Raw genomic sequence first — 25,261 nt, forward strand, 5'->3', positions numbered from 1 at the left:
GGCGCGGGGGGCGGTGCAACCGCAGGAGGCAGGGCCTCAGTGGAGGGGCGGGAAAAGAGCGGGATGGTGGCGGCGGTGCTGGGGCGAGCTGAGGGAATTGGGGCCGCAGTTGGGGGGCGGCTCTGAGGAAGGGGCGGGAAAGAGCTGGGGGAACCTGGGCAGCAGCTGAGGGGCTGGTGAAAGCGAGCTGAGGAAACTGGGGGCGGTACTAGAGCAGACGCGCTGAGGGGCAGGCGGGAGTGAGCTGAGGGAACCGGGGCCGCAGCTGAGAGGAGACTCTGAGGGACAGGCGGGAACAAGCTGAAGGGGCCGGGGTTGCCGCTGAGGGAAAGCGCTGAGGGAAAGGTGGGAACGAGTTGAGGGAGCCGGTGCCGCGGCTGAGGGGCGGCTTTGAGGTGCTGGAGCCAGGTGGGGGCTGAGGAGGAAAGCGGCCATCGGCAGGTTCTGAGCCCCTGGAGAGCCCTAGCCCGTGCGGCTGGGCGAGCAGAAAGGACAGCTTCAGTGAGGGAAAACCGAGAGATTTGGGGGACGGTGGAGAAAATGCTGAAAAAGTGGCTGGGGTGTCGGTGGAAGAACTTGTTAAACTCTCTTAGGCTGCAGTGGCGTTAGGTTGGGGTGGTTGTGGTGAAAGTACATGTGGGGTTTTCTGTTTGTTTTTAGGGTTCCTATTACAAGGGCAGTGATGCAGTTTTTGACGTTGGAGGCACTGGAGGTTTGAAAAAGGTCCAGGGAAGAAGAAGAAGAGACGAAGGCTGTCTTGCTGTGCCTAATATGTAGTCTCGCACAAATGCATGTGTGTGAACCTCCATGGTCTTTGATGGCATCTTCCAGGAGAAATCCCAGGTCCGTTCCTCAGATCGTTGGGTTTTGTGTAATTACCTGCCAGCATTCAAGGAGCTGAGGTGGGGAAGGGGGCTAGGGTGTGTGAGGAGTGCAGGCAAGCCCTCATGTCAGCTCATTTACAGTAAACGCCCACATTGTTCTTCACATCTATGGAGGGGTAGATAAAGGCAATGAAAGATTAAGTCTTGCTCAAGATCAAACAGAAAAGTAGAGGAAGATCGTGAGTCCAATGCACTGTTTCTGGATCCGAGTCAGTGCTCCATAAATAAGGGTGTAATGCTGTTAGTATGGCATTTGGGGGATGGTTATTTTGACTATTAAAAAAAGCATTAATACTTCATCAATATTAATTAATTGCCTACATCATAACCTCACTTGATCACAAATACTTGGTGCAAACTATCTAGTATTTGTCCTTAGGAGCAAAAAAGGCTGGGAAGGAGCCAAGGCAGTATGTCACTGCAAGTTCCTGTTTATTCTACTTTCTTATTTTTCACATGTTTTACAAAATGTGTATCTCCAATGACTAATACTTCTAAGTAACCAATTGGTGCCAGTAAATGGAAGTACCATCTGTAAGAAACTGATTTGCAGAAGCCAAGTTCTCAAACATATGAGGAGGAGGAGGTGTTATAACTTAGTGAGAGACGACCAAAGTGTAGACTTGGTTTTGGTAGTCAAGATGATTTTAGACATATTATGTAAGCAGGATGTGAGAGGAAAGGGAAAAAGGAGACCGAAATGTTGGAACTCTTGTTCACCAGGAACAAAAACAAAATAATAAGTGGTGATGGAAAAGGGGAATTAAAACATAACCTTTGGGAGAAAAGACATCTAATTCAGTTTGAAATGTAGTGGATGCTGATTGCTGACACAGTGAGGAACACAGACAAGTATGCTTACTCAGTGTCATTCAATGACTGCAATAAAATGAAGGTTAATTAAATGAAAGCGAGTGAGATCACTGCTCTTATTTGTTCACTGTTTCACAGAGAAAAATGTAAGACCTTTGGGATAAGTTCGTGCATTGCTGATACTGTTGAGCATCTGCATGCTTATTTATAATATCCTAGTCAGAAAATTTTTAAAATTCTCAGAGTTTCCTTCCTCCCTTCCTTCCTCTCTTGGAGAGCAACCTCTTATAAGTAAAAGTCAGTCAAAAGTTGAGTCACTAAAGCCAAAGAGAACTGTGTGCACTTTAACAACTGAGTTTGTCCCAATGACATCCGAGACAAGTTTTAATGCTCATCTGGGAATTGGCTTTATACATGGCAAGGGGTTTGTGCAGAGAGGGCCAAAACTTAACAGGATAACAAGAGCATCTTTAATTGTTTTAAAATAAAAGCTGCAAAAATGTTCTAAGTATAAGAAGATCTCATTAAATGTTGAAGGTGGAGTGCAGCGCTGCTGCAGAATGGTGAGACATACTGTCCTGGTTTGAGGGCCCAGACCAGGACACATACAGTTCATGCGGTTTTCCTTAAGTGATTGAGAAACAAAACATGGTAGAACAGAAAGCAAGCAGTACAAATATTCTTTTCATAGAGTATTCCTTACTTCATACAGTGCTCCCTTGGAAAGTTAGAAAAGCTTTTATTTTAAATGAGTGAGAGAATTCTTTTTAAAGTTTAATTACATGTTTGTTCTTGCCTATGTTGGGAAGAGGGAGCCCCTCAGGAAGTCTCCCTGCCTGGAAATACGTGTCAGGAGATGCAGTACAGAATTTCAATGTAGTACCTTTTGATAGAAGTTGCTCAGTATTTTGACAAAGAAATGTTTCAGGTCATTGGAGAATACCAGCTTTTGGCTCAAGTTTCCCAAGCTTGAAGCCTGGCTCATCTGACAAATGCCCGAAAACAGTATGACCTAAGAGACTCATTTAGAATGCAGAAGTAAAAGTTTAATATGTAGGTTATTGGGCATCTGTATGTGGAAATAGAACGTGCACAAGGCAAAAGCAGATATTCAAATATAGGAGTGATATGTTCTACCAGTATTTGTTAGTTGGTACCACGCAGAGATACCTCTTGATACACCTCACCTCTGCCCTTGCAAAGCAACTACTGGGTGTTCTTGCAAAGGGGTTTCTTCCTTGTGTTTCTGAAGTCTGTTGTTATACCCTCCTCCTTCCCTCCTGTTGTGAGGTAGGCTGTATAGCTAAATTCGGCTTCATCAGCCAAGTTTATGTTTAAGATGGTGACAGAAGAGTAAATAGAAATGTATATAGCAAATTATATTCTGGTCAACTACTGTGCTCATAAACAACTTTGCAGTAGGCAGCCTAAAGATGGAGTTATGTAAGCTGTGAGGTCTAATACAGGCTGTCTGAAGAAAAAAAAATACGGAGTAACACAAACAAGAGACAGAATATTAAAGTCTGTGATCCACACAGTAGTGGAATCAATAGAAATTGCATCTTTTCGTTTGAAAAAGGGCCCTTTTTTTTTTTCTTCCTCCAAGAGCTCCATCACTGAGGTAAAGGATGGAAGATCTGATTATCTTATAGCATATCTTTGAAGTTGCTTTTTCCATTCTTAAAGCAATTTTGAAGCAACTGGCAGTTCAGCATCTGCTTCTAACTCATACAAAACCAAATAAATGCTGTCTTTTCTCTTGGAGATTCCTTCTTTTGGATTGCTGGCTCAGTAAATGCCAAATATTGTAAAAATAGTACCCACATCTAGAATGGTCTCAGGATTAATATGTCGTTCCTTGTATTCATAAAAAAAGTATAATGCACAGTTCTTGCCCAGTTGCTCTCTGGATGCCAATACTTTGTCTCTTTTAGAGATTTAGTCTCCTTCCCGCTATGCAGCAGAGATAAGCAGCTGACAAGGGATGCTGCCTGTGTTTTTTAAATGAAAACGTAAAATCCAGATCAGTATCCATGGCTCCGTTACATGTAGCTGCATTTCTGAAGTAGAATTCTTTGCCTTCATTTGTGAGAAAGCATACAAAAACTCCCTGCATTCGTTAGGAGGAGTGGTGAAATATGTGGTGGTGTCAGAGCTGGAGGTCTGGGAATTTGTCAGTGAAGCTCAGTTTAACTGATGCAGCTGTGTGCTTTTATAGTATTCTGTTTATCACCAATATTCCCAGTTGGAAATCTCTTTCTACTTAAAGGAGCTGTATAAAGGTTAATTATGTTTATTGTTGGAAAAAATTGACTTCATTTCTAGTCGAAATTTGCTAACTTGGTTTTTGCTTCATGATGTATTTGTAAAACTGGAAGGCTCTCTCCCATCAAATTTCTTTTGCTCTTCTGCTTTTACACTGTCATCTAATGACCTCTCTTGCTTTTTTCTTTGATAACTTAAACAGGTCGAACTCTTCATTTTTCCTGTTTTGCCACTCTTTAATCTTTTTGTGTTTTATTTCTGAATAAAATGCCATTGCTTAAAATCCACCTTGCATTGTGTGTACTAGAATTGAAAACTGCACCATGGCCTGAAACAGACACTGTGGAAAAATCTTCCTACTTCTTGTTCTCCTTTCTGTGCAACTTAGAATTAGACTTTGTTTTTTCTTTTTCGTATTAGCATTGTGCTGAGAGCTCAGGTTCAGTTATTCATCTATCACTATTTTCAAATATTCTTAGGAGTCAGTACTTCCTAAACAGGATCCCTGCTATGTAAGCATGGCTTACATCCTTTGTTGCTTGCTGTTTAAACTTGAACTTAATTTTTATCTATATACAGTTTTTGCTGGAACCCAGTTTATTAAGTGATCTAGGTCAGTGGTCTGTCCTCTGTCTGGTGCACCAGTCACAAAAATATGCAAAAGAAATCTCCACAATGACCCTTGTAGGAAACCTGAAAATAACATTTAATTATAACACCTTTTAGTTAAACTTTACTTAGTCAATTTAATATATGCCATGCTGACTTGAAGCTTTCAAAAAAGTTGTGTATATGCCTACAAACAGCTAGTTTTCCAGAAGCTTTAAATTCCTAGCAGAATTATAGTGATAATGTCAAATTCCTAGCAATATAATAGTGGCAATATTGCTTTTACTCAACAAATCTATAGTCTTATCAAAGAAAGATACCAAGTTTTTTTTAACAAGGTCTATCTTCTGTAATCCTCTGTCAACTGTCATTAACTATATCTCTCTCCTTCAATTATTTTTGTCAAATCCCATATCAATTAGACTTTTTGTTATTTTGCTTGGGATTGCACTTTGATTGATAGGCCTATAATTACCTGGATATTAACCCATTTATGCTTTAAAATTATTTTATACAGCATTAAAAAGAACGCGCTATTTTTTTTTTATTTTAGTGAAAAGAAAATGATCTTGTATTTGTGCATTGTTAGGCTTCCGATTTTTCTCCCTGGATTTGAGTTAGTCGTCAACCATTTTAGCACTTTGCAATAGTTTGCAATACCGGTTATTACCACTGGGAGACACTATTTAATTGATTTTGGGTTGAAATGGTAACTTTTGCTTCTATTTCCGTGTCTAATAGGCTAAAATTCAACCTTTCAGCTTCTGTGAACAAACTGCTTTGAGTTGCTTATAACATAACTAGACAAATTTCTTCTCCAAAATAAACTAGATGCTGTTCTGTAATAAAAAAAAATAAAATAAAAAAAGGCTTGCAGATCTCTTCAAGCATGTCAGGACTATGAAACTACATGATGTTTACAATTATTGGAAGCATAAAAGCAATTCATTTATCACAGTACCTGATTTTTGCTATAGTATGCGTTTCATCTTCTTCCCACCACCCTTTTCCTCCTTGGATGCAGTTCAAATATTTACTACATCACTGCATTGCAAAGTTGTATACTATTTTGTTGCACTTTCTTTCGGTACCTTTAGTTTGTTTCTTCCGGGTTTTTTTACTATATTTACCGATGAGAGATCTCAAATATTATTTAAAGGAAAAGAGCCTTTATACTAACATCATTAGAGTGTTAAGCTTTAGCTGATTAAGGAACTTTACGTTATTTGTAGATGGTAACAATTTGGTGAATTCCAGTATTTCTGATTTCATAAAATATGTTTATATTCATTATGCTAGAAATTATGAAAACAATTTAGGTGGATTAAAGGAGGAGTCTACCTTATCAATCTTTTTGTCATCAAAATGCATTTGATTTGGTTGGAGCCTTTACATTGAAATGCTGCTGCTCTGTGTGCTTCAGCCTCTGGAGTGGCTCTTGCATGGTTCGAAGTACAATCGTGGTTAGAGATGGAAAGACCTAACAGGTCACTTTTTCCACCCACTGCCAAATTGGGATTGCTGCCTATAGTATATCTATCTCAAGCTTGGGGTCAGTGCTGCACAATATAATGCTCTAAGGTTTATCTATTTATATGCCACAGTAAATAGAAAACAGAACTGCAGGGGTCACTTTTTTTACTCTGCTTTCAAAATCACAAGGAGAAGTTTCTCGGTGAAACTGATTCATTTCCTTTTAGGCTTCTATCATAAGAAATTAAATGGGGTTGACCTGTGAGGAACTCTGCTGTTGTGATTTGCTCTACAAATGAGATACAAAAGATTTTCCTTGAGAGCTCAGAGATGTATATTGAAACTAAAGGAAAATATATCATACTGTATTTCTGGTCTGCAGCTGTGCATCTTAGGTGCTTTATATTTTTCTCACTAAAAGGCTACGAGTAAAGATTTTATACCCATAACTGCTCTGTCCTCTGGCAAATTGTATTGCCTAGCAGTGCTGGGTAAATAACAGTTTACTCTATTTTTTTAAAATTGTTTACAAAGCAAAAAATGCAAAATTTCAAAATACATTCTTTTGTCATAATTATTGTCAAGAACTAAATCTTAGCCAGAAAATAATTAAGGTATACCTAATTGCATACAGTAATGCTTTAACCTATGCTGCCCAGTTCTGTATGTAATATTATTTGTGTTTCCTTACCGTAAGTGTGTGAAAACTGACCAACAGTGAATATTTTGAAGTTGGTGTACAAGTCATAAAATGACATATGCACTGCTAACCATTGATTGTGCAATTTGAGGTTTTCATTTGGCAAATGTTCAAGCTTAAAATGTGTTTTTCATGATTATTCCCCTTATTAAAGCTCATTTGCTATTCATGGAAAGTGAGCACAAAAGGGATGTGAACAGTCAAAAGAAACCCATTTAAAAATTCAAATTAATATCCAAGGGAAATGGATTGCAGTATTTGCCCAACTCTACTGGGTATACTCTGCCACTGAATGTCTTATTAATGGGTGTCTTTGTCATTGTCCTCAAGGCTTTCATCACAAATGGTAGATAGTTTTGTTATGACTTCATATTGCAGTCATTATGCAAAATTTGTTCTTGATATTGCTAAAATGGTTCTGTTAGAGTGCTGCTAGGTGAGAGCGTGTTCACCATGTGGCTGTTCCTTTTTCAAATTAGTTAAAAACTTATTTGTTGTGGTAATAACTACTGAGTTTAAATGCGGTGGAGTCAAAGAAACTCAGGCCATCATCCCTTGCTAAACGCTGAGACGTTACTTCCAATGGCCTTGCTCATACTAGTCTCAGGAACTCCACTTATCCCTCTGGAATCACCTACATGGAAAAAATGCTTACCTAGTGATGGGAAGAATCTGGATCATCAGCTGTGAGAGCAAAAAGCAGTAGCTGCTGTTTATTTTCTACTTACGCTGAGCTCCTGCTTGCTAAGTTGCACCTTTTGTCTTTTGCTTGTCTTTTTTGCTATGTGTTTAAGGTTCTTTTTTCTCCACCACTTTCATCCATAAGGTCTAAATGAAGAAAAAGTAAGATGATCAGTAACTGTCCTCTAAGTTCCAAGCATTTGATACAACTGCCAAAGTGCTACTTGTTAATACTTGACAAAATGGTCCGACATCTCCTGTGATCACATTTGGATCACATTAGCAATGTGATGGGGTAATAACTGCGGCTGACGTGTCAGATTCTGCAGCTTAGTGCACACCAGTGTTGTCTTCACTATCTCACCTGGCCCTCTGTGAGCTGAATCATGAATAGTTGAGCGTAGGAGGGACCTCAGGGGGTCTTTAGACCTTCCTCATTGAGCAGGTTGACTAGGACTATGTCCAGTTGGGTTTTGAATATTTCCAGGGATGGAGACTCTACAACCTCTCTTGGAAACATCTTCGTGCCTGACCACCCTCACAAGAAAACAGTTTTTTCTTAGTTTTAAGTGGAATTTCCTGTTTTTCAGTTTCTGCCCCTTGCTTTTGATCCTGTCACAGGGCACCACTGAGAAGAGTCTGTATCTTCTTTACTCCCTCTGATGGGACTATATACACACTGATAAAATCCCCCTTGAGCTCTCTCTTCTCAAGACTAAAGAGTCCTAGCTACTGTATTATTTATACATTAAGCTACCTCCTAGAACTTTCTGGAGGGATGAACTTAAAATGAAATTGAGAAGAGGCATTTTTTGTTTTCCTGGATGGCAGTTAGGAATTATTTTCATTACAGATCTGTATAAATATAGAAACAAAATTGATCTGAAACCTAATAGTAAAGAATAATATAATTAGTTACTTTTTTTTTAATAGACCAAGTTGCAATAGCCTTCACAAGTAAGCCTACAGTAGTACTTTGCTTACTGTAATTTCTGAATGAAGAAAGAGTGTTAAAATATGGGCTATAAGCTTTGTACTATAGTTAAATAGCGCAACATTTATGTGTCATAATTCCCTATTATGTTGGAGAGTTAAAGTTACGTGAGCAACTGCATGGTTTCTAGGGGTAGGTAAGTAAAAAAGAATTTGCTGCATCATTCAGCCTGAGGTTTTGGAGATGCATTTACTCATGCACGCTGAGGTCAAAAGCTAGTGCTTTTCAGAAAGGTCTTGCTACTTAGCCAAATTTATAACTGCTTGAACTAAAGCAAAGAAGATCAAATTATTTGCCTGGGGTCACATGCCAACTGAGTGGCTCAGCCAGGATTTGAGCCACAGGCCCATTCTCTTGACTGAATCTTGACAAGATTCATCACCCTTGACTGTAAATAGTAGATTTCATTTTGGTTTATGAAGATATTAAGCAGGTAGCATAATGTTTTATAAATTTCTGAAAGAGACTGAGCTGCCATTGCAATGAGGAAATAGTGTAATGAGCTAATAAAAAGATAAGGAAAAACAAGATACAAAAAATATTGTCAGAGGAAGAAATTAAACCTTGGACTGGACTGGTAGTTTATTCTTCTGTTAAATAGTCTGGACCAGGATACAGGGTTTCCCTGAGGACACCAGTATGGGTTGCACAGTCAGGCAGTCTTGTCACCTTGGACTGTCCCCAGGACCTCCAAAGGGATAATTCACCATGGATATTGTAAGATACATCACTTAACTTCAACAATTCAGGTAAATATCCAAAGTTAAGGAGGTAGGCTGACCTAGCTTCTTTCTAGTTAGCAAGGAGAAAGACTGTTGTGCTTAGAAATGGGTGATATGAATACTCTTTCAGGTACAGCCCTGCCCACTCTATAGTGATCTTCTTCCCACACAGAGTTCAATCCAGACCTGTAAAACTGATAATATAAAGAGACATTGCGTGTTCTTCCTTTAGGTGAGAGGGAACAAAGTGGCTGCTGCTATGCATGGTCCAAACAGAACCATTTGAGCTTGTGCTCTCCTGGTGTAAAGAGGCTGATACGGGTTGCCTAAGATATTATAAATATAGATCAGTAATAAGACAGAATTTTAGCACATCCTGTTCAGAAAACTTTGTGTTTAGCTCTAGAAATGGAGCTACTTTATGTGGCAGCTGATATGATGCGGAACTTTCTGGGCACATGAAGGACATCAGAATGCCCATGAAATACCAACATGCTCATTTAATCTAGTGAGAGACTGCATGATTCTTTTTATTTTTCATGTTCATGCTTATTTTAGAAATTTTTTTCCACTCTTTCTCTAGTGCTGTATGTAATGTGTGCTACGGGGGAAGTACAAAGCAGCAGTGTGAGGAGGTGTTCTACGCGTTGGACTATCAAGTGCAGCTGCAGGTAAGAGGAAGTTTTTCTGCTGGTGCAAACTGAAGGCAAAAGAGCAGACTTGATTCTGTGGCAGAACACTTCTGTATTTAGAGTCAGGTGACATGAATACTTTTTCAGATATGACAGCCTATACCTTTAGAAGCATATAAGAAGATGGAGGGACAATCTTGGATTATTTCAATGTAATATTTTTGCTTAAAATTGAGTTCGGTGTGTTATTTTCCAGCTTATCTCACCAACCCTCTTTTTTTTTCTTTTTTTTTTTCTGGTATGTCCTGTCCCTTCAGTTTCATTTTTGGAATTTAATATCTGCCATTGATGATTTCTGTTCCTTATCTTCCCTTGATTCGTGTCTGCTTCTCTCAGATTCTGTCCCCCTGAGTCTCCAACTAATGTCTCCCCATATGTCAAATTAAAAAAAAAAAAATTACAAGATGCTAGGCTGTGAAAGGAATTAGAGAATGTTTATGTGGTTGCAGCAGGCTGACCATAAAAATGACTTTATTTCTACAGCATTTCAGATGCTGGGCTTGACAGTTTCATTTCCGAAACTATTTATACTCACAAAAGTCTGTAACAGCATTTCCATTATTTTCTTATATGATTCTTTTTGCCTGTGTTTTATCAAGTTAGCTGCTTCTATTCAGGCCTGATTTCAGACAATAGAAATACAAAGTGGACAAATCCTTTCTAAAAGAGATTGTAGTTTTTTATCTATTAAAGTATCTTTCTCTGTCCCAACACATTTTTATCTCAGCCTACTTTTCAGCTTCTGCTATTTATTTGATCCAATAGTATGACGTACAGGGGAGACTTAGATGAAAGTTTCACCTGAAGAGTATGCCTGCTTGTAGCTGAGGAACCTTAAAAAAGCTGCCTTCCTCATTTTTCACCAAAGTCCTCTTGCTGTTCCAGATGCTGCTTCTGGAGCATTAAAGCAAAGGCTAATTATAACTGTTGCTTCACATTGAAAACATAGGAGGAGTAGTTATTTTACTAAGCTAGTACCAGTGGGCATCACAATAGGCTAGGACAAAGAAGAATGATTAATTTTATTTTCTTGCTTTTCTAATGTTGTCCAAGCATTTATATATGCAATGTTCCATTTTTCTTCTACTTCATTAAATGGAAAAAACCCCTAAACCTAAACCACAACTGATCGTTTTGAAAAGGAAACTACAACTAGTATTAAATATTCTTGAACAACATTATTATAGTAAGTTCTGGCATGGTTTGCATAAAGAGATTGTGGAATATCATTCACTGGAAATTTGTAAGAAAAAGTTAAATTGTCTTAGGAGTAGTCTAGGTGTAATTTGCTCCTTGCCACAGTAATCAAATCAGTGTTTCCCAGGCTTTCTAGTCTAGCAAATCGTTGTCAGCTCTCAGGACTTCTCTACAGGCCACCAGACCCCCTTAGTGTCAGTGTTTGTTGAAAACGTAACAAAGACAATGCTCACTATGATTTCATAAATTACAGTTTGTAAGCCACTAGACATAATGACGGCTTTGGTTCCCTCCAGCTTTATACTTCTGTGGTTCTGTACTGTTGCCATAATTCCAGGGCAATGGTAGAATAAGTTTGTGATGATATATGATAATAACAACTGTCTGTGCTGCAGCCCCTACTACAATCTCATTTGCTTGCCTTAGAGAGACTGCTTTTCCAGGAAGGTCAGCAGGTTGTTTGCTTCCTGTTGAGCTAATTGGCAGGGTGACAACCGCTGCCTGCCAAGCAAATGCATTTGTTTAATCTCTGCTGGTTGTGGATAAAAACCACCAATAGACAAAAGAGGCCTTTTTTTAAAGAACTCATTTACAGCTGAGTGAAGATGGGTTCTCCCCTTAAAGCCCAAACTATCAGTATTAGCTGCTGTAGATGTGTACAAATGATATACATGCAAGTTAAGTCCGGATCCTTTTCTTTACCTGACAGTGCAGTAGTAGGAGAGGAACTGTTGACCTCAGTATAACATGAAAAGTTTACCAGAACCAGGTGGATTTGACGTCCATAGTTATGTACTTAAAAGCTGGTGCCAATTGTTAAGTGCAAGACTGAATGGAATATAGGAGAGATGAGGACCTTCCTCAATTGGTTTAAGATGTGTGAAGCCAGGGAACAGTACCTTTCCACTGCTCTATAAAGGGTGTGTGCAAGGCCCAAGGGAGTCAGCGCAAAGGTTCTTGTTAATGTTCATGGGCTTTTGATCAAGTCCTAAAGACAGAGTCAAGACTTATAATGTTTTGACTTTGAAACAAAGGCTCTGGTGCAATTAACATAATTTCTACTATTCTCATTTAAACTGATGTGTGTTATTCATCATGCTGATCAGAACATGCTCCACATCACTGTACTATTTCTGGTTTGATGATTGTGATAAACTTAGTAACCTTTTTCAGTCTGTGAAGTTGTACACTTCCTTCAGATACTTCATTTAGCTTGTAAAAGTGCTTTTTAAGTTTTAAAGGACAAAATTTATGTTTGTTTTCGCCAATTAGAGATCACTGGGGACTAATGGTATTCTAAAAATATAGGAATACTTTTAGTACTGCTTCATCTTTGCCTCTTTCAGAGACTTCCATACTTTCCATTTGTATGTAATGTACCTGTTGTTGCCATCTCCCTGTAATAGAGGGCTATCTGTTTGGTATCTTTAGGATTTACACGTTTTAATTAGAATGGATTTATGTTGATTAGAGTTGATGGGGTTGAAATGCCATGTAGTTATTAATTTCCTAGTTTTAATTTTGCTACTTAGTCATATGTTACCAAAAATATCTTAGAAATATTTTTTTTTCCCTTGTAAAGTGGCAAAACAGAGAAATAAATGCATTGCGGCATGCTGTCATTTTGCGAATAAACTTCTGGCATATCCTGACTTTTTAAATTCTATGAATGCCTATTGAGCTGGATGAAAATGAAAGAAATATTTGCAGCCAAGCTTTCTTAGAATTTCTTTGAAAACTGAAATGAAACTTGTGGGAATTTCTGCTGAGACTTGCTTGTTTTCTTTTGACATTTAAAATGTCAATGAACATAATTCCTTGAAATTCCAAAATTTGAAAATGTCTATTGTAATTTTCATATCTGTAGCATATGCAATACAGGCCTAGATTCTGTACAAAAGTTAATATTAATCAGCTCATGGAATGCTATTTCAATTTTTGCAGGTAGGAAAGTGATGCAAAATAATCTGTGGTCCAGTCCAATAGTCATTGCAATCAATCTAAAGGTGTATCTTTAGATGTCCCTCCAACAGGATAAGGCCTTATGCAGAATGGACTAGCTTTGTAGGCTGCTTATGTCTGCAATGATGAATAAAAACAGTAACGAAAAATCACAGAACAGATAAAAATTCAGATTATTCTCTTTCCAAAATTCCCATGCTGAGCCCGTTGAAGATGAAGATAGTAGACCACGGCACTGAGATACACAAGCCCAGTTGGCAGAGTTTTGGACTAGGAATCAGGACTCCCAGGTTTTATTCTATGTTTTGTCATTGCAACTCTAAGCAGTTGCTTTTCTTCTATTTTGCCTTCACTCTTGCTTGCATTTTTGAGTGGGACTGTATGTGAATACTTGGGAATCGAATGAAGTCCTGGTCTTGATAAAGAACTCTGGGTGCAACCTTTATGCAAATAAATTATAATAGCTAGAGTTAAATATGGTCATAGAAAAGGGGTACAGTTAAGAGAATGTTTATATTCAGTATTCACATTCAACTAGTTCCTAAAACTTCAGGGTAAAAATTAATGCAGAAATCTATCATAAAGATAAATTCACAGCTTCTTTCAGCTTGTCTCTTCTTTCTGTAATAAAACCCGTTCCTCACTGAATACCAGACCAGGGAATTCAAAAGTTCGTTTGATAGAAACATAGCAGAGCAATGTGTGTTCCACAGTTTGTCCAAATAATGCCAATTGCTGTAACAGTACATTTCATACAGATTTAAGTTCGGTCCTTAATGTTACCTGGAGACAGCTGTTTGAAGAAAACTGGCTAAGACTGATGATAAATTTGCCCCAGCATATTTAGAAGTACTTGTAAATAAGGTATAAATGAAGGTATCATATGGACTTGTCTCAGAATGCCGACCACATGAATTTCTATCTGCTTCAATCCTTATTTTAACTTTGTTATCTGGTTTGCTGTCACTTGGAATTCTGGTCAGCTTTGTCCAGAGGGGAATTTCCTAAGGGAGAGCAGTCTCTTGGCCTTCTGTGTGAAGGAGCAGAACTTTGGGGGACCTCACTGTATTGGTGTAGGCAGATGAAGAGAATCAGCATTCTTCTTTAGCTGCTGATTCTATGCCCCTTTTTTGGTCTGTACTTGCTCATGGCTGTTCCAGCCTCTGGGTTTCGGTGAAGGAGAAATTCTGGTGCTTAATATCACTACATTTCTTCACAGAGGACCTCTTGCAGTATTACTGCTTTACATCAGTGCCAGTAGGTTTCTAATTTGGTCCAACCTCAATTTAAGGAAATGTAGATGTATAGTCTTTAAATAATGGCTCTCTGAGTGATTGGACAAATTCAAGAGATTGGTAATAGTCTATGCAGCTTTTAACTCAATTACAAATACAGCTGATAATGTTCAACCTGTAGATGCTTGTTTGGTGATGTAAAGTTGAGAATTGGTTAAATTCCTCCCATACCCTTGATTCTACCTCAGCCAGTACTAAGAGGAATGTCCTGTAGACACGCAGGAGCCTGACAGATAAATTGTCCTTTAGCTCTCAAAAACAGAAGGTGAAGATGAGGCTGGAAGCAATCGTTTTCTTGCTTCAGTTGCAGTATATGTTTTCTTGATAGAAAAAAATCTAGTCTTTGAGGCTAGCCACATAGGCATTTTCACTCGAAAGACAATAGTTGCTGGTGACCTATATGACATTGCTATTAATTATGCATTATATATGCCGCTTTTCATATTTTTTTTCTGTTGTGAGGGGCCTCTTTGCTTCTCAGTTCATATGCATAACTCTCATTAACATTAATAAGAATGTAGGTGTTGTAGAGTGATTGTCAATCTATTTTCATATCCTTCTCCAGAACTTACTTACCAGTGTCACATGCTTCAAATAGAGGCAGAATGTCATTCCTGTTGCTGGCATGTACTTGAGGATCCTGATATGTTTCGTATAGAATTACACACTGAAACTGCTTTTCTGTGCTATGCAAACCATTTTTGCTATGAAGCTTGGAGACTGTAACATACCCAAGCTATTCTAACTCCTTAGGCTATTCTGATTCATCAAAATAGCTGATCTTTTTATTGAGCAAATCTGTTGCAGCTATCCTGCAGCAGGGAGTTCCACTTGTAAATTTTGTGAAAGACTGGTTTTTTATCCTGTTTCCTTTATAATAAAAGGAGTAATAGCTGTGTACAACTGACTTTCTTTTGCTATTTTTCTTAGTAGATCAAATCTCTCCCTGAAGTAATTGGCTACAGTTCAGTTGAATGATTGTTATTTCTTCCATTTGCATCACTGCATAATTATTTTCTTCAGCCTTACTGAATCCTTTTTTTTATTTTTAAATTTACCTCATACTAAACAAAAAATAATTTCATGCCCCGGTCCGGTGGAGATACCTTGATTATGAAAAATAGTAGTTACTAAGAATGATGGTCATACACACATGATTAAGAGCAGAATTTGACATCATATAAGGTAAGATTTACACAAAACCCATAGTCACTGTCCAGTTCTTAACTCATTTTGAGTCCCCTTTATCTTGTGTATGGAGAATAGACTTAAAAGTTGTGTTAATGGAAAATCCAATTGACACAATTGAATCAGGCCTTACATGCCTAGTGTATATTTGCATTAGATGAATAGCTTCTGTATGCTTTTGCTAGTGTTATGCAGGATTAATGTTTTCTGATTTTTTTTTTTTCATTACGTGTTCATTAAGAGTACTGGCACAATTTTTGAGTGAATCCTCGTATTGAGTAAATTAAGGTTGTCTCTGCAGTGGACCCAAACTCTGAAGGATATCTAAGCTTTTTCATCCTTTGGATTGAGGTATTGTACTTCTCCAAACTTGGTAGCTTAGTCAACAGTTCTGACATAGAATAAAGTGAAATGCAAGTCCTGTGAATGCAGGCGTTGCCTTTTTAAATGAGAGTAAATTCTTGCAATCATTATTTGGATAGATCAGGGAAGTCAAACAAAACATATGCAGAACTGGCTCTCGTTAAGACTGTATTTTCTACACTGCCTACAACTAATATGTTTGTATTTGATTTGGACACTTTGTATTGGTAGAAGGGAGGCATGCATAAATGAGGCCAACACTATTATTCAGTATTATTAATGATGTTGTCTACTCTAAGTTTCTCAAAAACTAGAAAACTAATAAATTTTACATATTGGAAAAAAATCACAGATAAATCAAACAAATATATAAATTCTTTAAAGTATTTAATATGTGTTAAGAGGACAGAATGATGAATTCAATATTGAAAACCAATATCAAGTTTACAATTATGTACCATTTATCATCACTGATTGCACAGACAGCATATTATTGCAGGGAACGGAATGATGCATACACTAAAACCCTGATTGGTTTTATAAAAAACAAGTTAAAATTCATGTTATGTCTGAAAAGCTTTGGTTTTCTTTTTCAAGCATTATTTTCAATAATAATTTGTTCATTCAGACACAAATTATGCATATTTAATTTCTTGAGCTTTAATATTAAATGTGTAATAATTTTACTATGTTGAAAACTGATGCTTTTACAAACAATAACATGATTCAGTATGCCGTTATTTTCTGAGGCCCAATTCTCCTTTAAGAAAAAAAAGAACATATGGAAAATGAAAAAGTGGATAGGAACTAGTTTTGAATTGGACATGTAGAAGCAAGGAAATAATAGCAGTAAAAATGCTCTTGAAAGGTGATTTGACTTTGAAGAGAATGCATTACAAGGGGCCATTTCTTACTCCAGGGTAAAATTCTGCCTCCCCCAGAAGTCAATGGTAAAGCTCCCAGTGACTTCAGTGTTTTCAAACTTCCATTGTCTGTACTGAAGTACATACCTGCTTACCTTTATGAAAGAGCTGCATTTCTTTAAACTTCTCTCACCCCAGATGAGCTCTGGGAGAGGGAAATGAATTCTTTCCTGTCTCCCATTTTATCAGCATAATTATTAAGCAGTTTTCTGTTGCAGAGTCACTCTTGTAATGCACTCTTGCCTTTTTTTTTTTGTTGTTTTTTTCTCAGTTTCATGGTGGTGCTCAGGTTGCATGGAGATAACCAAAGATACAATTTCATCAAACTGACGCTTGTGCACCCATAACTGAGAGTTATTTTGTCCTTACGAATTTCAACAACTCATTCTGATTTATGAAAGAATCTAGCTAAGCTTGAAGACTCAGCTTAAGTTTATAGAGTTATAAGTCTAGGCTAGACTCATTGACTCAACAATAATAAGAAAAAAGCCAAACACTCTTTTTATATCTTTATTTGTAAACTGTGCATTTTCAAAACAGAAGTGCTGAACTAGAATCAGTGTGATGCAATCTAATGCTGTTTATACTGAATGCCTTTTTAGAGGGAGGCTGCATTTAAATAGAGACCAATAATAAATGAGTATTATAGCAGTCACCCTCAAATGTAAAACACACCCATAGCCAGATTCATTGACATTTACTAATGTTGACTACCCTTCAAGGAGACAACCATATTGCAGAGAATACCAGAACTACACTTTCCAAATGAAATTGCTGAGCGGGATGGGATTTTACATGAGAAAGAAGAGCTGGGCTGAATGCTTTGTCTCAAACATCTGTAAACAGCCATACAACACTGTAGTATCTTGGGCTTTTTTGATGTCCAGAGTAGTCATAGGTTGAGAAAACACTCTTTTTTGAATGTTTTAAAGAGAATTCTGAAGGACAAAAAAAAAAAAAAGGTAAAAAAAATTTTTTTAGCAGGAAGCTGGCCTAATTTATTTTAAGCAGACTGATTTTGTCTCCACACATTTCAGACAGCGCCTTACCTTTTAAAAAGAAAAATCAGGGAGGCTAAGTAGTTCCCCAACTGGAAACTGGTGGCAAAATTGAATCAAAAACAATGCCATCAGTATAGAGCAACTGGTGTTTTTAATATTCTTATGCAAACAACAAAACCTAATTATCTTTATTTATTCAATGAATCTAGTTCACATTTCTTCTATTAAATTGTATTAAATATTGAAAATAATTTAATAAATAAACATGATTGCTAATTTATTATTGATATTCATTATTAGGATGTTTGTAAAAATAATTAGAAATATTTTTTTTTCTAATGGGGAAAGATGGGGATGAATTCATTTCAGGTACCAGTGGTGCTGCAGATCCTGGTTAGGTTGCCTTAACCATAGCTAATGAAGAAAAATAGCCTTCTGGAGCTAGCGAGAGAGCGGAGAGCTGGGTTTGCAAAAAAAGAGGTGGGGAAGCCAGCAGTCACTCCAGCACACATGTATTCTCCACTGCCCCCTTCTCCTGGTTTAGGTGGCTGGTGCAAGATCTTGGGAAGGCTGCAAACCAGGACAAGGCAGCAAGAGAAAGGTTGTGAACCTGGAGGCACGAAAGCAGTGGTGGGAGTGGAGAAGTTTTTTGGGAGGCAGGGAGATTGCAGGGAGTCCCTTACGGAAACAGTGTACCAATTCTGGCCCAAACTATCTTTATCCATTTGGAAACTCTACCATCACCTGTGGCCATGTATTGACATGTTACCAAGAAGCACACAGTGCAGGACAAAGGATTTTGGCAGCCTCATATGTACATAAAATATTGTACAATGTAGGGATTCATGGTGTGGCTACAACGAAAAAAAGTTCTGTTAGCCATTTTTGTTCCCATCAACAAGGGACTTGGTCTTACGTTTCTTACATACTGAGATGATAAAAAAAGCAGGAACTCAGCCAACTTTATTATTCTAATTAGAAAATAATCACTAATAGTTCATAACACAAATATAGCATTTCATCTTGAAAAGACTGTGCAAGCATATGAGTGCTGGCTAAGAGCTAAGCTAGCTGTTCAAATCACCTGTCATGAGCATTTTGGTCTAATGATTTTTACCATCATACATTTATAACTTCTGGTACATCTTTCAGGAAGAAAATTGCAACTATGGGGTGCAGTTCGTTCCCTGTCTGATACCTCTCTGGGCATCCAGTGTCACTGACTCACTCTAAAAAGCAGCAGTGGTGCAGTCGATTTGACAATACGAGGGCAGAAGCTTTGGACGGTAGAGGATGCTAGAGAAGAGGTAAATTTTCCATCGTGCTTTTCTCTATTAGCATCCCCTCAGTCTTGCCTGATATCAGCTCTAGCCAGCTTCTCTCCATCCAGGGGCTGCTTTAGGCAGTCAGCGAGCTGCGTCTGTTTTCCTATGTCTGCATGCTCCTGCAACTGCGTGCGTGCGCGTAACTGCAAACCGAGGCACCTTGAAATGGGTCCAGAAGTTTGCATGATCTCCCGCTAAGCACATCCGTGGAGTTTGATGGGTGTCTGCTCTGGAGATCCCATTCTTTCAGCTGCAGGAGGCAGGGAGACTTGGTTTTTTCCCATCTCCTACCCTACGCTGAGCCACCAAGTGTTTCTGCCTCAGCTATAGAGTTTGCTTCCTCATTCCCACATGCACTGTTCGGGCGGCAACCTTGGGATGCCGGCGTGTCGGTCTGATTCTTTGTCCTTTTGGTCTATTTAAGGTATTTAAATTGACTCGGGCGGAGAAAACACATAAACAAACCCCAAGGCTTCAGGACTAGATCCCCTCTCCCCCGAACAACAAATGGTTAAATAAATAACGACATGTCAAACCAACCATCACCGAACGAATAAGCCAAAAACCAGCGTCAGCGCCGCAGGAAACGGGAAAGTTTCTGCGCTCTGAAGCTGGCCCCGGGGTACCGCGCGTAAATGCAAGAATCCGGGGGAGCGGAGCGGAGCGCAGCCCCAGCCCGGCGTCTGCGGGAGCCGGGGCTGCACCGGTGCGCCCAGCCCTGCATCCCGGAGCTACAGCCCGAGAGATGCTGCTGTGACTTGGTTCTGCGCTGAGAAATGAACGGCTTCGAGCCCCCACCCCCGTCTCCTCCCTCCCTCCTCCTCCTTCCCCCTCCCCCGGGTCCTGCGGGGAGGCGGGTTTAAGGTGGGTCGTGTGGCCGCGGTAACTTTCCTAACAGAGCCAAAGAGGCGCCCGGAGTCCCCCGCAGCAGCATCGCCTTCCCGTCCTGGGCAGCGGCACCAGCGCGGTGCACCCGTGCGAGCAGCCCCGGTTCGGCCGTTGCAGCCCCGGCTGCCGCTCGTCGCCTCCCGCCGCCGCCTCTCGCAGCGTCGCGCTGCCGCCGCAGCCCCGCGGATCCGACCCCCACGGCGGGGCTCCGGCCCCGGGTCCCGCCGAGGTAGGTGCGAATCGGGACAGGGGCTGGGCGCTGCGGGCGACGGGGCACCGGAGCCCCTGTGACTGCAGCTGCGGCCCCCCACGCCCCGTTTGTTCCTGGTGCTGCTGCTGCGGGGCAAGGAGCTTCCTCTGCACCCTCTGGCTGCAAGGGAGGAAGCCCCCTTCCCTGCTCCTCCTGGAACTGCCCGGGCATCAAGGATGAGGCGGGGGGGAGGCAGCCTTTCTTCAGTCTCCCATTTCTGTCCCTTCCCTCGATCTTTCTTTGGGTTCTTGTTGGTGATTTTGGAAGTGGTGATCTAGGAGATTTGCGCGTGGGTGAGATCTTACGGCTTTATTAGGACTCTCCTCTACCAGCGCTTCCCTCAGAAACCGCCCCCCCACCGCATGGTTTACTGGGGTGTTGTGTCGGCACGAACTTTCTTCTGGTTGCGGGAGGCAGATTTGGTCCCTGCGTGTCCCCGTCGTCGGGCTGCTGCTCTGCGCGGGCGAGCGGAGTGTCGGGCTGTCGCCTCGCTGCTCGGGTCGTAGCGGCTTCCCTTGCCTGTGCTTAACGGGGCTCCTGATGAAGAGGATCTTTGGTGTGGAGAGAGGCACAAGGGAGAAGTTGTAGGATGCAGAGTGTAAGTGATGGCTCGATTTCTTAAGGCTGGGAAGTTGGTGGAATCTCACTCGCTGGTGCTACTCGCTGCTGCCAAACATTCCCTTCTTTTGCCTAGGAAGGACTCTGGCCACCTGGCCAGGTGGTTCTTAACAAAGGAGAAGTTTGGGAGTGTCAGGATATCAGCTCACAAATTCAAGGCTCAGCTGAGATCCTCAGGTGACGGCACACAGTTCTGATGCCTGTGTTTAATAATATTCATCTGCAAGCACTGGGCATCTGGTTGGCCCAGAGAGGTGGGCAGAGGATTGGAATCTTGTGAAACCAAGACAGTCACATCTCAAAGTATCACAGGAGTCAGAGATTTAGACAAACTCTGTGATCACAGAATACTGTGAAGGCTGGGGTTAGCCCCGCCCTCCCCCCCAGCAGATAGAAAGTCCAGAGTTAACTAAAAGGAAGTCTACAGTTAGTATTTTTATGATCTCCTGATTTAGAACATAAATATGTAACATACAAATTAACTAGAATGTAGCAGTCTGTCTACCTTCTGTATCCTGTCAAATGGGGGAGACCCCTGCCCCCTGATCATGTTCAGTCTTGTATTTTGGTAATAGAAACCTCAAGTCAGGTGATTGAATGTTATGTCTCTTCATTTCACATTAACAGGGTTAATTAATTCTATAGAGATTTCTTCTGGGATATCCAAGTCTCAGTCTGAATCCTTCCCGTTCTGTTAGACTTCTCTTAGAGTGCAGCTAGAGCTTTTCTGTCCCTCTCTCTGTTTGGACCTTCCTTATATGTCCACTTTGTTATTAAATGGCACAAGTTTTCCTTCCCAGAGTAATGTCTGATGGATGGATTCTTTTAGATGTATTGCCTTGCTTATGGTAGTGCTAAATAAAGGTGAGTAAACCAACTAAATGGTCTCATCATAGGATTTGGTTTTACGTTTATTGCTTTTACAGACTGAGGATCTGGTCTTTCAAAAGCTTATGAGCAAGTTTACATTCATGGGACCTGGCCTGGAGTCTATTAAAGTTAATGTGAGGCATCTGAATTGGCTTTGCCTTAGGACAATAGATACTGAGAAGCACATGTGATAGCTGTTTGCAAAATTAGTTTCAACGCAGGTGCACGAGTTACTTATTTGTCGTTAACAACCTCTGGAGCCTTCTTCAACGTTCAAACTATTGAACTTAGTTTTCTTTCTGCTTCTTGTTAATATCTGAGTAAATTTGTTACAGAATTGAAAAAGTTTTATGGTGAAAGTGTTTCAACATAGGAAAGATTGAAAATGGTCATGTGATGGCTACCTATTGTACAAAATAAAATTTCAGTGCTATCTTTCCGGTCACTGTCATCTACTTGATAAAATTCCGTAATTTTAGTTAAAAAAAATTATTTGGTTGAGGTAAAATATACAATATTGGAAATGGATTATGTTGCTCCTGTTTTTTACTTATTAAAAAAGCACTAATCTGATCTCCTGTTTTTCCAATTAAAAATGCATTAATAGTCAAAACTATCAAATAGAAGCCAGTGTTCTGTTTTAATAAGTTGCATGTCTGTAAGCATATTTACTATGAATGGGGCATTCAGCCATTTTTACTTTGAATAATCCATCGTGTTTTAAATGCTAGGCAGCAGAATTCATACTTAAGCAAATGCATACAGCAAAACTATAAATCTTTGAAAACAGTTAATTATACTGGAACTGTGAATGTACCTTCAAGTACAGGCTGTATAAACTATTTCTCTGTAGCGTGATCACAATTCTTGCAAACCTTTTATCCTTGTCTGTGAAATCATTTCTAATTCTGTGCTCCTGCAAAGCATGTGTTTGGTTATTGTTTTCAAAACCATGTGGTTTGAGCTACTATTTAAATATAGTATTTATACTACTTTGGTTGTTCAGCTTAAAAAGAGAAGTGCTGTATACCATTGCATACTAAAAAGCTTCTATATAATTACTACTTTTTGCATTACTGCTGTGCAAATCTCTGGGGCGGGAATTTAAATGGAGACTTTATACAGTTCACAGTTACTTATATAAAAGCTACAAGCTCTTTTTCTTGAAACACAGGGGCTGTAGGCAGTGGGGAGTGTGAAGGTATGGTGCCTGCACTAGTCTTTACATTTTAAATATTGCAACATATATGCTTGCTGTTGGCCTTCGTGTACTTCCAGGTGCATAGAGAGTGTGTGGTGGGTTTTATCCATTTGTACCACTTTGGATTTGAATTACCTATTTACACACTTGGTTTTTATTGTCATTTTATGCAAATATATCAATTCTGGTTGCGTCTAGCAGAGCTGGGAGGTGTGGGGTTACTTACACTGCCCCTCTCTCCCTTGCATATCTGTGGAAAGGAAACTGTGACATTGCAGAAGTCAGAGTCCTGTTCCAATTCAAAACTGAAGACGCTGGGAATTTCTCTGCTGATGGTGATGGACTTTAGACCATGCTGTAGCTGCAGGTAGGATTCAGATCTCACAGTCATCTTAGGTTCTCTAGGATATCCTACCTGGTCTCTACTTGCTGGTCCACTAGCATTCAGTTGTCCTGTGAGACATACGTCGTATCTGGTGCCCTATACAGATATCTTGGTTTTCCTAGGGTGTCTCAAATAGCACTTGGCATCCATGTTTAGGCAACCGAGTCCTTCCCTGACTGTCTCACATGTTACTAAAAATGATTAATATGTAAAACCTGGGATCAAGAAAATAGTTACAATTACCATAGTGAATAAATGAGTTACCCCTAGAAAGGGTTGTTCAGATGTTAATGGAAAAGATGAAAAAAATCCAACCTCATTGTTCTGTACTGTGCAGGCTGACCGTGCTGCAGTAGCGATTGGTACTTTTTGCACAAAACTGATTGAAACCTCAGTGAGGAAGTTCTGTATGTTAAAGAAAGAGAGATGAAAAAGCTTATGGAAAATTAAAAGAGCTACTCTCAAAGGAGACAAATCCCAGATAGAATCGTTTTTAAGGATTGCCAGATGAATTCTGCCGTATGATACTTCTCTGTGATTCCTTTGAGTGATGTACAATTGGTGTATGCATACACAGAGGAGGAATTTTGTTTAAGAATTACAAAATGTGATCCTTACCTTAGGAATTAAAGATTACGTACCAAATTCATGAAGAGACAATATTCCACACCCTTGTGAAGATCAGACTCAGTAGCTGGAAAACAGTGGGCTGCAGCCCAGAGAATCTAAGGTATTCGGTCAGGGTGTTCAAAGACAAGTCCAGAATTCTCTAAGATAAGTGTGTTTACAAACACTTGTATGTGAACAGTAGTGCTGAGCCGTTCAGGCTGTTTCTCCTGTCTGGCTGCTGCTCTAAAGGGAAAGTATTAAAATTTGTATGAAAGCTTCTTTCTGAGAGAGGGAGAGAGATATAAGATGAAGGTCACCCCTTAGCCTGCTCACAGAAATGCAGCAGGAAAGAAGAGCACATCCATTTGCACCAGATTGCAAACAAGACCAGAACTGGTAGGCCTAACTTGCCTTCGCAGTAAAAACTGGCGCTGAGAATTTCTCCTAGTAACAGCCGGACTATAAAGGCTAATGAATGAATAGGCATGAGCCTGAAATCAGATTCAGTGCTAGAGATAACGCTTTGCCTGGAAGGGGAGTTAGATACAGTAGCCAAGTGAGAATAGGTCTGTGCCCTAACTTCACATACTTAATCTTCTAGGTGTTTCAACCCAACACATTTTATGAGCACTAATAGTCACTCTGAAGAACACTTGAAAGAGTTAAAAAGGCACCAGAGGACTGCCAGAATATGGCAGTTTAGTGGTTAGCCAAGTCTGAAATTTGTGAACAAATCTTTTATTTTTTTAATTAAATATTTTAATTTAGCTGGTAGATATGAGTAGAAATGGGTCTAGGTTGTCTTAAGTTCAGATATGCAGCCGAAGTTTTCTTTAACCTTTTGTCTTGGATGCCTTGTTAAGAACTAGACTTTTGTTAACCTCCTTTTTTTATCACAAGTCTTATGGCACATGATTTCTTGCGAGGTTTATGGAGTGTCATGAACACATGCAAATCTGCTTTCTCTGGAACAAAGAAGGTAGGAAAAAGCTATAGCAATACTATGAAGGGGAGTCTTGGAATTCACAGTTACCTCCTTAAGGGACCAAACCAGGAAGGTAAATGAAAAGCTCCAAATCTCTTCAGTTAGAGGAAGTAACCTATTTCTATAGATTGTATGGCTAGATAAGGTCATTTGGGAGCATATTCTACTTTTTCATAGGATTTGAGTCTTTAATACTCACATCTGTTTTTGAGGCAAATACTTGAATAGTAAAAACTGTCATTTGACGCAGCCATTTTAAGAGCCTTTAAAGGTTTTTAGAAGGTTTGGTACAGATTTTTCTCCCCTTTTTTTTTACCAGTGTAAAACATGGAAATACACTGATATAAAGCCAGTGTAAGCATGTGGAG

General features: G+C 39.6%; 1 protein-coding gene across 4 annotated transcripts in view; it reads left to right on the top strand.

Annotated features, from left to right (window-relative positions):
* Nucleotides 1–9,756: 9,756 nt before the first annotated feature.
* MEGF11 (multiple EGF like domains 11) overlaps nucleotides 9,757–25,261 on the top strand; it is a 292,780-nt gene continuing 277,275 nt past the window's right edge. For 3 of the 4 annotated variants that reach the window (XM_074600944.1, XM_074600943.1, XM_074600941.1), the window contains exon 1: nucleotides 19,969–20,204. The gene's annotated coding sequence lies outside the window, so the exon portion shown is untranslated. Of the gene's footprint in view, nucleotides 9,813–19,968; nucleotides 20,205–25,261 lie in introns of those variants that run through there. The other variant, XM_074600942.1, reaches the window with a different exon arrangement.

Source organism: Larus michahellis, chromosome 9, assembly GCF_964199755.1.
Source record: "Larus michahellis chromosome 9, bLarMic1.1, whole genome shotgun sequence".
Classification (NCBI taxonomy): domain Eukaryota; kingdom Metazoa; phylum Chordata; class Aves; order Charadriiformes; family Laridae; genus Larus; species Larus michahellis.